The following is a 14185-nucleotide window of genomic DNA, read 5'->3' as shown; positions in this document are numbered from 1 at the left end:
TTTCCCGGAGTCAACTCTGGCTGAGAAGTGGGAATTGGAGGCTGATAAAGGGAAACCGCCATCATTAGGAATCCCATAAAGTCTCATTTACAACTCCAGTCAGATGAAAGGAGCAATTGACCGCGTTGGAGGGAAAAGCAAATACCGATGTCCTTTAGGGCTGCCGCTTCCGACAGCTGATCCTGGGAGGGCATTGAGGTCCTGGGGTGGCGGGGAGCCTGTCCCATCTGCATGCTCCCCAACTCTGTGCACTTCCTCTCCCCTCTGTCTGGGTGGGCCTCAGGGTCCATGAGCTCTGGTTCTTGGAGAAGGGGGAGAAAAAAGACCAAAGAAAGGTTCCCCCCACCCCTGCCCCAGCTCCTCTCTCCTCCCAGAGCTCCTCTCTCCTCCCTCCTTGCTCAGTCCTGAGCCTGCGGGACTTCCAGCAGCCTGCCTCCGATTGGCTGGGGCAGAAACAGGGAACAGGCTGCCAGTCCCCTAACACCTGGCCTACCACCTCCATGAGGGCCAGGCCTTTTAGGCATGAGATCCAAGAACTCTGAGGTGACAAGGACAGCTTTCTTCAAAGGCCTGTGCTCTGTGGGGAGGTGCCTCGATGGTAGCGAGCATCAGGAAGCGTGATCTTCCTTCTTTTGCTTCTGCTGCTGTTGTTTCACTCGGGGTCTATCATCACTGGCACCTCAGTTTCTGCATCTGCCAAATGGGGGCATTTAGACCACCCTTACACTGCCACAGTGAGGACCAGATGAGATGAGGTGTGTGAAGCCCCCTGCACCAAGCCTGGTGCGCTGCCGGGCTCCACGGAGTCAGTCTCCTGAGGAGGGCCTCCTTGCACCTCAGCCAGGGCTGGAAGGGTGGCATGGCAGGAGGAGCTCCCTCAGCCTCTTGGGTGTGCCCGCTCTGGCTGGGAGGGAGGGAGGGAGGGGCAGGGAGGGGACATCTGTTTGACACTCTTGTCAGCATCCGTTACCTGGTGTGTATTTTCCCAGGAGCTGATTACATTACAGCATGTGTTGATAAACATTTGGAGTTGGAGCGGAGTGGAAACTGAGCAGAATGTTAAGCGGGTGGAGGTCTGGTCAGGAGATGCTGAGAAAGGGCTGGCTGTGAAGAATAGAGGGTAGTGGGGGGACAATCTGGTGACTTCTTAGCCTGCTCTGCCCTTTTCTCTTTCTCTCTCCTCCTCTATGCTCCCTGCTTTGGCCTTTGGCAGAGCATCCAGACAGGGTCCCAGAGGCAGCACTTTATAGCAGAGGAGGTGTGGGGTTTGGACTCAGGCAGTTGTGGGTTCGAATCCTCGCTCTGCCACAGACTAGTTCTTGACACTTTGGGCCAGTTCCTTAATGCCCCGAGACTCAGTCTCCTCCTTTGTAAAGTAGGCTTCGCGTACAGTCCACCGAGTAAAGATGGAGAGGACGCCAGCCACGCCTGGCACGTAGAACTCAGCCCTCAGTGAATGTTGATTCTTTTCCCAGTTTACCTGGAGGGCAAAAGGCTCCCTGGCCTTGATTGTGCTTTGGACATTAGGCAACTGTCTTACGTTTACTTTGGACTAAGGGGAAGCGGGCTCATGTTTTTCATAATGCAACTTCCCTACCTCTAACCCTGGTTAGGACTGGTCAGGTGACCCAGGGTGACTGGAATATTCCACTCTAAATCTTTAGATACCTGTGCACTTGGAACAGCTGAAGTCAGTTGATTATTTGTTTAGTTATCAGTCCGATGTCTTTCTCCCTCACGAGTCCACAAACTCTCAGAGGGCAGGGGTTGTTAGGTGGCCACAACTGAGTGCTCAGAGCCTTGCCCAGCGCCCGGCGCCAGAAGGAAAGGATGACTGTCACCCACCTGATTGGTTCAGATAACCCCTCTCAGAGGTCCCTGCTGTCTTATTCCGTGGCTGCTTCTGAATTCAGAGCACTGGCTATGCTTCTCATTGGGCCTTCGGAGTAACTTTTCCTGGGAGCATCTCCTGTGTCTCTGAGCGTGTGAGTTTCTCCAGGACTGGGGGTCTAGCCCTTCAAGATGCAAGAGGACGCGCAACCGAGTGTGGAGGAAATCCGACAGACGTGTCGGAGAATGATCCGACAGAAATCATTCCACCCCCTCCCCCATGCGGGTCCCCGCCCAGGCACCTGCCACCCCAGCCCCCCTGCAGGTGCCCCGGAGGCCTCCTAGGCTGCCGGGACTGCCCCAGGTTGGAGCAGCACGACTGCCCAGCGCCACCTAGCGGGCCTGGGGCCGGGGGAGAGCGCGTCCCCGTCTTCCCGGTCCGGCGGGACGGCCACTGTCCTGCCGCTCAGTGGGGGCGGGGGGGGAGGGGCCGGCCACCGCCCCTCCCGCCTCTTTCTCTACGTGCACAGAGTGTGCAGCCTCCCGGGAAGCGCGCTTCTGCCGGGTTCCGGGAGCCCGGGCCCCGACGGCAGCCGGGGGGGGGGGGGGGGTGCGCGCCCCGGGCGCCCTCGAGGCGGCCTCCCGCCCCTCCCCCCGCACTTCGCGGCGTCCTTCCCGTCCTTCCCGCGGCCACAAAGAGGCCATTGATTGGGAAGAGTAACCGGGCTGTGGTAGGAAAGCTGGAGGGGCCGCGCGGACACACACACACACACACACACACACACACGCGCGCGCGCGCGCGCGCGCGTCCTGCAGCGCCCAGCACTCTGCGGGGGGCAGGGGTGGGGGGCGAGGCGGCTGCGGGGCCTGGGGAAAGCTCTGCGCCTCGCCCCCTCCTTCTCTGCCCCCCCAATTTCTGCAGCCACCACCCACCTCTGGACTAATCTGCTGCAGCGAATGGCTCATCCCAGAGGCTGGCCTCCCTCCCCATCCCCACCCCTAAGTGTGCTCTCCTCCCCCCTCCCGCCCCCCGCCCCCCGCAAAGATGTGCGTGGCACTTAGGGGCCCTTTTTAATACCAGGCGAAGCCAATATTGTTAGGGACGAAGAACCGCTGTCGCAGCTGCTGCAAAGACAAATACGGTGCAGCAATGCATCCCGGGCTGATAGGAAGGCTCGCGCCGCTGCCGCCGCTGCGCGGTCAGCCCCCATCCTCTCTGTGGGATGGCTAATAGGTGGCACAGGGCACCCCGAGGACGTGCTGGGGGCCGGGCGAGGTGGGGTGGGAGACCGGGAAGGCAGGGGCGCGGAGTTCTGCTGGCCAGGACTCCCCGAGTCTCTTCCTAGCCTGCTCCTGGAGGGTGGAACTGGATTTGAGGCTTGGCTCCAGGCAGGGCTCTGAGCCTTCTACAAACTCCAGCTCCATCACTTCTGTGATCAGGAAACCCTTACGTCTCCCAGCAGCCCTATTCCCCGCACCCTGGCCCTGAGAGGCCAGCGCCATCCCGGGCTGCCCTGGGTCCCCCGCCCTCCTGGGTCCCTGGTCCCTGCCCCCATCCTGTCTTAGATTCCTACAGCTGGGACTGGTGCAGCAGTGGGGACCGGTGGGGGGGGGGGAGATTTGGCAGTTGGTGCCTGTAAACAGAGAACTGGGAGTGGCAGGAAACCGGCTCCTTGAAATCCCACTTGGTGCCTCCCTCAAAGCTCCTGCTTGCCACCTGGATACCTGTGTGTACACAGGAATTGGCTGGGCCCTGGGGGAGGGGCCGGGCTGGGCTGCCGGCTTGCCTGGTTTGAGAGGCTCCTGCTCCTCCTGCAGTCCCCAAAGCTGATGTGGAGAGTGTGCCCTTGTATGGGTGCCCCCATTTGTGGGCAAAGCTGTGCCATGTGGGTACCTAGAGATGTGGATTTATTTCCAGATTCAGTCCATCTGGGTTTGAAGGGATTTTGGAAGAGACTTCTCTGCCCCACCCCTGCCCCATTTCACCACATCTACGCCAAATGCTTATCTGAATTCTGTTTGATTGCTCCCAGTGACAGGGAGCTCACTACTTACCAAGGCAGTCCATCCCTGCTCTATCCATTGGAATAATGAGCTGGAGACTGTGCCAAGAAGCCTAGACCCTTCCCCACCGCCCTTCTTGCCCTGGATTGCAGGAAAACAGGGCCAGGACAGAGTATCAAGAAATAGCAACGTAATATAGTTACGGCCAATGTTTGCTGAGTGCCAGCTATTAGCCAGGCACTGTGCTAAGTGTTGCATATATATCCACGCTCGTAATCTTCATAAAACTCCATGAAGTCATGTCTGTTATCTAATTGTAGTAAAGAGGAAACTGAGACACGGAGAAGTTAAGGCACTTGCCTAAAATCTCACAGCCAAGAAGTGGCAAAGCCGGGTCTCAAAACCAGGAGGTCTGGTTATGAGTGAGCTTAATGGTCACATTATAATTGCAAGCACCACCCAGAGAGACAGAGACAGAGGTGTGTGTGTGTGTGTGTGTGTGTGTGTGTGTGTGTGTGTATCTTCACCAGCATTTCTGGCTCAGTAGGATTAGAGGTTAGTGGGAACTCTGGACAAGAAATGAAGACATCAAGCCTAGATGGACATAGGGGACATGCTCACAGTGAAGTAGCACGGGATAAATGTGGTCGGTGGATGGGAAATAAAAGGGGATGATCTGTATTTACGTTGCACACCATCCAAGGGTTAGGTGGTACACGGTTCAGAGAGTTTTATGTTCAATTTTATGTCTAGACAGAGTTTGAGATGAGGTTATCACTTCTCTTCTAATTAGTGCAGGAAGGCTTCCCCAGGCACCTCTTTCAGGAGCTCTCCTGCTGTCTTGGCTTTGCCATCTGTCCCCAAGAGTGAAGCACGGGTAGAGTAGTTGAGGGAATAAGCACTCTACTGGGAATCAGGACACCTGCATCTTTGGCCTTGAGTCTGCCACCAGCTTGGTGTGTGACCTTGGATAAATTACTCTGCCCTTTCGGGTGTCCACGTCCTCACTTCTACACCTGATCTTAGCCAAAAAGCCGAGAAGTGATCACTTCCTCACTTCTAAAATGAGGGGTTAAGACTGGGTGTGTGTGGGTCTATCAGGCCCCTTCAGTGGCTATACTCTCTGCAGTCTGTCAAACAGGGCTGCTGTGCACAGGTGGACAGGTTGTGCATTGTGCAAGGACCCTTGGTGAAGAGGTAGATGGGGGCTAAAATCCAGCCTAGGCTCTTCTCACCAGGCCATGCACTGGTGGGGCCTGTGTCCACCTGGGGAAAGAGGTACTTTTTCCTAATTTGTGCAAAGGTACCACAGGGGTCTGTAGTGACCCTGCCAGGTCTCCACGCAGAGCTGGGGTGGTGGTGGTAAAGGGAATCTCTATCAAAAAATGAGATTGTAGGTTGGGGCTGGAGGGAGGAAGAGAGAGGTTTGCTGGTTGAACAGGGGCAGTGGGAAAACACCTGAAGGAAGCTGACATTCAGACAGAAAGGGAGGTGTCAGCGGGCAGTGGGCGACCACAGGGGATGGGCCCTTGGGCTGAGGTCAGGGTACCCCTGGGAGTGGTGGCTTTCCCTGTCCTAACTCACTCCTGTCTCCAGTCACCCCCCAAAGCAGCTGGTCTCTTTGAAGTGGCTCTTTGTGCCAAGCTCCCCTTTCCAGGGAGATGGGAAGGGTAGGATTTTTTTTCCCAGGGCCCTGTGAGAGGGCTGCAGACTTTTTGAGGCATTCCCTTACCCAGCACATGGAGGTCCAGCCTGGGCCTGCCCCTGTGCTCAATAGACAGGTGTGGACCCTGCCCTCAGGGAGCTTATTGCCTCACGGTGCTTTTGTCCATGGCTCTAGAAGGAAATGACCCTCATTGCCTGACAGGGAGCAGTCTGTGGACAATGTTGGGCAGCCTGGTGCCTATACTGGGCTTAGTCTGGCCCGAGGCTAAAGACTTTGGGCCTCGTTGGCTCTTGAGAAGAAGGGGATCTGGTAGGGATAGATTTCTGAGGCCTCTCGGTACCCAGGGACACTGTGGGGTGTCACCGAGGAGGAGAATGGGGGGTGGTGAGATGGATGGGGAGGTCTGCAGGCTGGGGGTTCTGGGGAGGGGAAAGCCTCACTTTTGCTGGGTTGGGTGAGTGACAGAGCAGGAGGGGACTCAGGGACGAGCCCCCACAGGAGCTTGTTCTGTGAGGGGGAGCCCACTGCTGATCACAGACCAGGCCTTTGGGGACCATGCGTCCTCCTCGGATACCTCGCCTCTGGCCCACAGCTGCTCAGGAAGTATCATCGTATCTGGCATTTGATGCTCTTTCACAATGGAAAGTGTCCCCTGCCATCTAGCTAGCTCAGTCATTCCCCCCACTTGCACACAGCACAGCAGGGACAAGTTTTGGATGCCAGACTGTTAGAATGGCCAGGCCTGTCCTGGTGTTTGTGGGGATGGAACAGGCACAGGTAAGCCCTGCCCGGCGTTGTCATCTCTGCAGTGATGACTGCAGGTGTGCCCTCGTGCCTGGGCCAGCCTGGCCCATCCCACACTCCTGGAGGTACCCACTGCTGTTTTTTCAAAGAAAGGCATCACAGGCAGGCCAGTCTTGTATCTCTTGCTCACAGGGTAGCTGTGCCAAGTGACACTGTGTTTCGAGGCTGTTCCCTACTCCCTAGCTGCTGTGCATTTACTCTCCAATGCTTAGTTCAGCATGATGCTGGCTCAGAGAGGCTCACGCTGGAGAGGCAGCTGCCCCGGGGGTGGAAGGAAGCCACAGGGTGTCCTCTGCCTCATGTTATAACAGTGGTGATGATGATGACAATGATACTGGTACTGCAGAGCTGACATCGAGTTCTGACGACATGCCACGCACTGTTCTAAGTGCTCACACATGAGGATGTATGAGTTTCCTGTTGCTGCTATAATAAGTGAACATAGATAGCTATAGTGGTTTTTTTTTTTTTTAAGATTTTATTTATTTATTTGAGAGAGAGTGCACATGAGAGAAGGCACAAGTAGGGTGAGGGGCACAGGGAGAGGGAGAAGTAGACTCCCTGCTGAGTAGAAAGCCTGATGCAGGGCTCAATCCCAGGACCCCGGGATCATGACCTGAGCCAAAGGCAGATGCTTAACCATTCGAACCACCCAGGCACCCTAAGACTTAGTGGTTCAAAGCAACACAAATTAGTTTTGTAGTTCTATAGGTTAGAAGTCTGTCTCACTGGGTTAAACATTAAGGTGCATGAAGGGCTGCATTCCTTTCTGGTCATTCCAGGGGTGGTCCCATTTTCTTTCCTTTTATAGCTTCCCAGCATTCCTTGGCTTGTGGTGCCTTCCTCCATCTTCAAATCCAGCAATATTGCATCTCCCACATGCTTCCTCCACTGACCCATCTCTCCTCAGCCCAGCCAGGGAAGATTCTGTGCTCTTAAGGACTCATGTGATTATATTGGCCCACCTGGATAATCCAGGGTAATCTCTCCATCTCAAGGGCCATACCTTAAACACCTCCACAAAATCCTTTTGCCATGGGACGTAACAGTCTCAGGTCTCAGGGATGAGGGCATGGACATCTTGGAGACCTATTTTTCTGCTAGCGGAGCATACTTGCACTTTTTTAATATCGTGGACCAGTGAAGTAGGGAGTGCTGTTACCCCCATTTTAAAGAGAAGGAAACCAAGGCATAGAGAAGCTAAATGATTGTGCAAGATTACCTTGCCAGTATTAATATGTTTGGGATTCAGACTAAGGCAGCTCACCTCCAGAGTTGTACTTGAGTCACTGTGACAAAAGTAGAACCAGAGAGGAAGAGGCAGATGTGCGGGTTGGACAGGGCATAAGGTCCAGTCCCCCCAGATCAGCCAAGGGGTGGAGCAACACGTGTTTGTGGAGCATCTACTCTGTGCCGGACCCTGGGAGGGGCTCAGGAGGGTGGCACAGATCTCTAGTCTGAGCCCGGGTTCAAAACCCATTCTCTTTTCATATCCCATCACTGTGTGTGTGAGGGGATGGGCCTTGTTCTGCAGCAGTTAACTGGGAGAAAGGATCGTGCACCTGTGGGCCTAGGGCTCGGGGCTCTGGGTGAGCCTGGCTGGAGGACTAGGTTGCCCTGCACCCCATAGGACCCTGCTAGATCAGCCCAGAGCCCGAGGGGGCTGGCTTACCAGGCTGACTATTCCTGCCCATCCATCATGGTGGGGAATGGGCCTTCCGTGAGCTGGGGACCTGCAAATCATGGAAATTAAGACCAATTAGAGGGGGAACCAGCAGCCCCTTGGCAGGGCTTCCGGCCACAGAGGCGGCTCAGGAACTTTATGGATGTTTCCTTCTATTTTGTGGTCCAGCTGGGAGGCAGAAACATGCCAGCTCAGCACAAGGCCTCGTCTAGATGCTTCTGAACAACTGGGAGGCAGGGCATCACCTCAACAGGATCCTCAGCCTTCTCTCTAACTCCCCACGGGCCCTGCTTTCCCATCCCCAGGGACGCTGGAGCCAGGATCCTTCTTGGGGCCCTCCTAGCTGCATACCAGGCTCCTTTCTCTTCCTGCTCAGCTCTGTCCTCCACACAAGGCCTCTGGAGAATCAAGCGTTGTGGGTCTGGGGGAGGGAGAGCGACAATGGCAGGTTACCTTGTGGAGTGGGCAGCAGGCTGCTGGATCTGCCCCCTGGATGTTCCCACCTCCTCTCTGGGCTCCCACAGCACCCAGCTGGAGGCCAGGGCTCCCCACTTCCCCGCCCCCGTGGGCAGCTCCTGAACAAACCCTTCCCTTTGCTTTCTCCCCAGGGAAGAAGAGAATAAGTTTTCAGAAAGTGTGCGGACCAAGGTAGTAGAGACCTCATGGCATCTGGGCAGGGAGCAGGGTGGTGGTGGGGTGACAGGTTGGTGCTGAAGGCACAAGGACAGATGCAAAAATAATTCTCCAGCTTCTTGGGTCCTTTGTGAGCTTTAATCCTTGCCCCCTCACCCTTGTCCGTCCCCCCATGCCCTGTGATGAAGGCAGAGATGGGCCTGTGCCCTGCAGAGAGGGCTGGCCATGGCCGATTGTCCCTTTCTCTGGGCCTTCAGTGGGAGGCTGCTAAGGCTGCTCCCAACTCCACCATTCTGTGACTCTTATCTTGGTGTCTCTGCCTCGGGACTCATCCGACTGGCCTTGGGGACCTGGTTTAACCTCTCCATGCCTCAGTTTCCTGAGCTGTAACATGAGATTAACAATAGCACCTACTTCGGATGGTTATCATGCGGGTCGAGTGATTTCAATTTACCATGACACCTGCCACGTAGTCAGTGTTCTATAAATATTAGCTATTACATGCATTATTATTATTCATGTTATTAAAAAAGACAGTGTTATGTTGCTTTCAAACTGCAGTCTCTGGAGTCAAGCAGGTCTCCGTTGGAGTCCTAGCTGTTCCACAAATAATGGTGAATGACTTTGGGAAAGTGGCTTAGCCTTTGGGAGCCTCAGGGTCTTTATCTACGAAATAGGTACGACGATGATAATAACAGTACTGGCTTCCTAGAGATGCCGTGATGGTTACATGATAGCCGAACACATTTGCGAATGAACTGTAAAGGACTTGGAGCGATACACTGCTTTGTCTTCCTGGCTGAAGGTCAGATTTAGGACCGTCTCTAAGGGCAAAGGGAGGACTCCTGACAAATGGCTGTGACCTTCAGAGTGGCCAGAGTTCGCCAGGAAATCCCACAGGGAGGAGTGTCTGCTCTCGGCTAGATGATGTGAGGAATCGGAACAGGACTTGTGGTTCTGTTCCCAGGCCACTGCATGTCCAGAAGTGGGGTGGTGGTGATAGAGGGTGAAGGGGACTCGGCCCTGCCTGGGATTCTCACATGGAGAGTGAGTGGATACCACACTGCAGCGAGACCCGTGAAGGGCACAGGTGGGCTCCATCCTTGGTGGGCGCCTGCTGATGGCTGTGGCGCTGCCAGGGTGGTCAGTCTCAGAAGGGAAGCGAGAGATAAACATCACACCTGAAAGAGCCTTCCCTGACCTGCAAATCTGTTGGGGTCCCCTGTTACATGCTCTCAGAGTTCTCTATTCTTTGCCTTTATGACTCTTATTACAGTTTGTAAATACTCATTTCAAATTTTCTTTTTCTTTTTTTTTTTTAAGAATTCATGTATTTATTTATTATTTATTTGAGCGAGAGCATAAGTGGGGCAAAGGTCAGAGGTAGAGGGAGAAGCAGGCTCCCCACTGAGCAGGGAGCCTGATGTGGGGCTCGATCTCAGAACCCTGAGATCATGACCTGAGCTGGAGGCAGACACTTAACTGAGACACCCAGTCACCCCATAAATATTCATTTTTAAAAAAAATATTGATTGATTGATTGATTGATTGATTTATAGAGAAGACAAGTTGGGGGAGGGCAGAGGCAGAGGGAGAGAGAGAATCTCAAGCAGACTCGATGCTGAACGTAGAGCCCAAGGCTCAATCTCATGACCCTGAGATCATCACTTGAGTTGAAACCAAGAGTCCAGTGACTGAGCCACCCAGGCACCCCTCTTTTTAATTTTTGTTTTTAGTAATTATTGAATATTTGTCTCCCTCCCTAAAATGTAAGCTCCCTATGAGTGGAAGCCATGTTTGGATGGCTTACCATGGGATCCTAGGGGTTTTTGTGAAATTTTTAAAATTTAAATTCACCAAGGGTTTGAAATAGTAGTCAGTGCTCAGCAACATTTTGCTGACTCAAAAGATAATAAAAACATCAAGCACTTATTTAGCCTTTATTATCTGCCAGCCATTATTCTAAGTACTTGACATATATTAACCCATTTAAACTTCACAATATTCTTATGAGGTAGTTATTAATATTATCCCCATTTTACAGATCAGGAAACTGAGGTACAAAGCAAGGTCATGCAGCTGGTGGAGCTGGGATTCAAGCCATCCAGTTTGACTCCAGAGTCCATGCTTTTAGCTCGATGCTGTACTGGCTCTCTGAAGAACGGAGGGATGAGCCACGTTACATATTTATAATGTATATTACATTTGGACAAATGGGTCTTGGGGGAGGGAGTGAATGGCGTGACTCCTGTAGATGTGGCCACGTGGTCCTGAGGAACACGACATGACTGGCCCCTGCTTATCTGCAGAGGGACAGGGGATCCGTGAAGGGCTTTGTTCTTTAAAAAAGATTTTATTGGAACCCCTGGGTGGCGCAGCGGTTTGGCGCCTGCCTTTGGCCCAGGGCGTGATCTGGAGACCCGGATCGAATCCATTCAGGTCCGGTGCATGAGCTGCTTCCCTCGCCTGTGTCTCTGCTCTCTCTTCTGTGACTATCAAAATAAATAAAAAAATAAAATAAATGAGCTGACGGGCAAAGTATGAGAAATAGGCATTTAGAAAAACCAAGGTTGCATGCAAGTAGAGAAAAATTGACATCTTACCAATTCGCAGGCATGCTTTAAAAAAAAAAATAAATAAAAAATAAAAAAGATTTTATTTATATATTCATGAGAGACACAGAGAGAGGCAGAGACACAGGCAGAGGGAGAAGCAGGCTCCATACAGGGAGCCCCACGTGGGACTCGATCCCAGGACCCCAGGATCATGCCCTGAGCCAAAGGCAGGTGCTCAACCACTGAGCCACCAGGGGCCCCTGTGAAGGGCTTTTTGGAGGAAGTCCCCTCCTGTTGTGCACAACTCCTCAACCAGGTCAGGGGGTGTCTGTGCACATGGGGCCTCTAGCTTGCCATACCTCCTGGTTCCCTCTGTCTAGGATTAAGGAAGTGCCAGGAGATGGGCATGGGCATATGAATCCCGAATTCCCTGTCTTGATCTCTGCCTCCTCCCAGGCCTCCTCCATCCCTGGAAACCCTGCTGATGGGGTGGGGGTCTGGGGACTGTTCTATCACTGCAGGGAGGAGGTGCAGAAGGTGAGTGTGGAAATGCTTCTATCCATCACCCCCCCCCCCCCCATACCCACTTCCAGCCTGATATCCCTGCATCCCTTCAGCATTCCTTTTCCCAACTGCTGGCTTCCTGGCATGTCTTGCTCTCTCTTCTGGCCAAACCTGCCCCTGCCATAGTCATCTCCTGCCCATGCACAAGTCTTCTGTCCAAGGAACCCTGATGAACAAACACGAGAAATGTGACTTCTGGTGTTCTTTTCGCAGCCAGCTTTAGCTTCTTCTTCTGAGATTTCTGTCTTCTAGGAGGGGGCATATTTCAGCACAGTCCAGCCGGCCCTAGCACTATTGATCTTGTTGGCCATGATTGAGGTGTGATAAGGACACAGAGCTGGGATAAAGGGCTAGGTTTGTAGGCTCCTTGGCACCAGTCTATGCTACAGAAATATCACAAGGTGGAAAAGATATAATAACTTGAGATCCTTTCTTTTAGGGAGAGGACCATGTGTGGTTAGGGGAAATCCTTTGATCACTTCCTTGAGGGGGCTACCTGCCTCGAGAGACATATGGGAGGGACCATGGATGGACACTAAATTGCCTTTAAGAGCCAGTGTTGGGGGGATGCCTGGGTGGCTCAGTGGTTGAGCGCCTGCCTTTGGCTCAGGGTGTGATCCCAGAGTCCCAGGATCGAGTCCCACATCGGGCTTCCTGCATGGAGTCTGTTTCTGCCTCGGCCTGTGTCTCTCTCTCCCTTTCTCTCTGTGTCCCTCATGAATAAATAAATAAATAAATAAATAAATAAATAAATAAATAAATAAAATCTTTAAAAAAATAGCCAGTGTGGGGAGCAGGGAGGGGATTCAGTTCTCTGCAGAGCTTCAGCTTTACTAAGTGGGAATGCAAGTCTAGGGCCAGAGCTGAATTGCTCAGGGCTCTGGAGGGAGGCCTGACTCTTTTCTGTACCATCCTCCTCCTCCTCCCCCTGCCCTGCCCATACCTCCGGGCTCAGTGTCACCTTCAGACCAGCAGGAGCCAAACTTCCAAGAATATCACTGTGAAATCCTCTGTCTCTGGCTGAAGGCAGAAAGCTGAAGACTGATGGTAGTGAAGCAGGAGATCTGTATTCTGGTCCTGGCTCCATTATTAATACACGTTACACCTCTGTGAGCACTGTGGGCATGAGGTGGTGCTTGGACCTGGTGACTTCTAAGGTCATTTCCAGTTTGAGGATTTCAAGAAGGTGATACCATTTGGGAAGTCCCTAGAGCTCTGAGGCAAAAAACCTACCCCTGAGAGCATGAGCCAGAGACACTGGAAAACATTGGTAACTACTTTATGGTTGGCACAGTGCCAGGGGCTTCACATATGTTATCTCCTTTGTTTCTCACAAGAGCTTTATTGTTGTTTTTTTTTTTTTTAAACTGAAGAAAGTATAGCTTAGAGAGACCTAAGTAGCTTGTCCCAGGTCACACACTATAAGAGGGAGAGACAAAATCTAAAGGTGGGTCGTATAACTCAAGGCCTGTGTTTGGTGCTGGGAGACAGAAGTGGGTGTGTGGAGTGGGCAGGTGTTTGGTGGTTGCTGTACCGAGTGCAGAGAGGCTCGTCCCAGGCTGGAGACTGTCATATGCCAAGGACATTCACACCTGGGGAGGAAGAAGAAGACTCCTGAGCAGAGGGGTGGGGTGGTGAGAGGGGACGTGAGGGCAGGAGAGGGCCTGAGCAGCCACAGGGGGAGGCTGTCCAGGGAAGGGCTGCCCCCCACCCCCGCCCGGAGGCTGTCTGGTCGCCAGAAGGGTGAGAGCACCTCTGAGCGGTATCCGGTCCTGCGGGCTGCTGGCTGTGCAATGCCATGGCTGCTCTCCTCATTGTCCCTCCAGGTCGCTGGGGCAGGTCCCAACTGCACACATGCACAGACATGCTCCATCGTCCTTTGTCACACACCCCATCAGACACAAAAAGGCCTGCGCCCTGCCTCGCTTGGAGGGCACTTCACTTCCTGGCACTCACCTTGGCTCTCCTGTTCCCAGCCCCCACCCACATCCAGTCCCTGTGTGTTTGTGTGTGTGTGTGTGTGTGTGTGTGTGTGTTCGTTCCACCTCAGCCTGCATAGTGTGCTGCTGTCTGATGGCTTCTCTTGGGTTTGCACAAACATACACACAGTATGATGATCTCTGTTGAGTGTCTACACACACACACACACACACACACACACACACACACACACGTGCGCGCACACACACATACACACAGCCTTCTGCCTTTTCCCCCTGCTTCTCAGTCTTTCTCTCCAATCCATGCACATCTCTGGGTCCCGGAGAACCCCATTAATTTTTAATGGGTCTGGGCTCTTTCTCCTCTTGTTTTTCTCCTCACGGTTCTCTTTGCAGACTCCCTACCATCCCCGAGGCTGCAGGGCTGGGCAGACCCCCTCCTGCCAATGGCATCCCCGGGAGCAGCTGGCCAAGGAATGGCTATGTGGGTGGGGGCAGGCAGTGC

This window comes from Vulpes lagopus, chromosome 10 (assembly GCF_018345385.1).
Source record: "Vulpes lagopus strain Blue_001 chromosome 10, ASM1834538v1, whole genome shotgun sequence".
NCBI classification, from domain to species: Eukaryota; Metazoa; Chordata; class Mammalia; order Carnivora; family Canidae; genus Vulpes; species Vulpes lagopus.
This window is presented reverse-complemented; position numbering follows the sequence as displayed.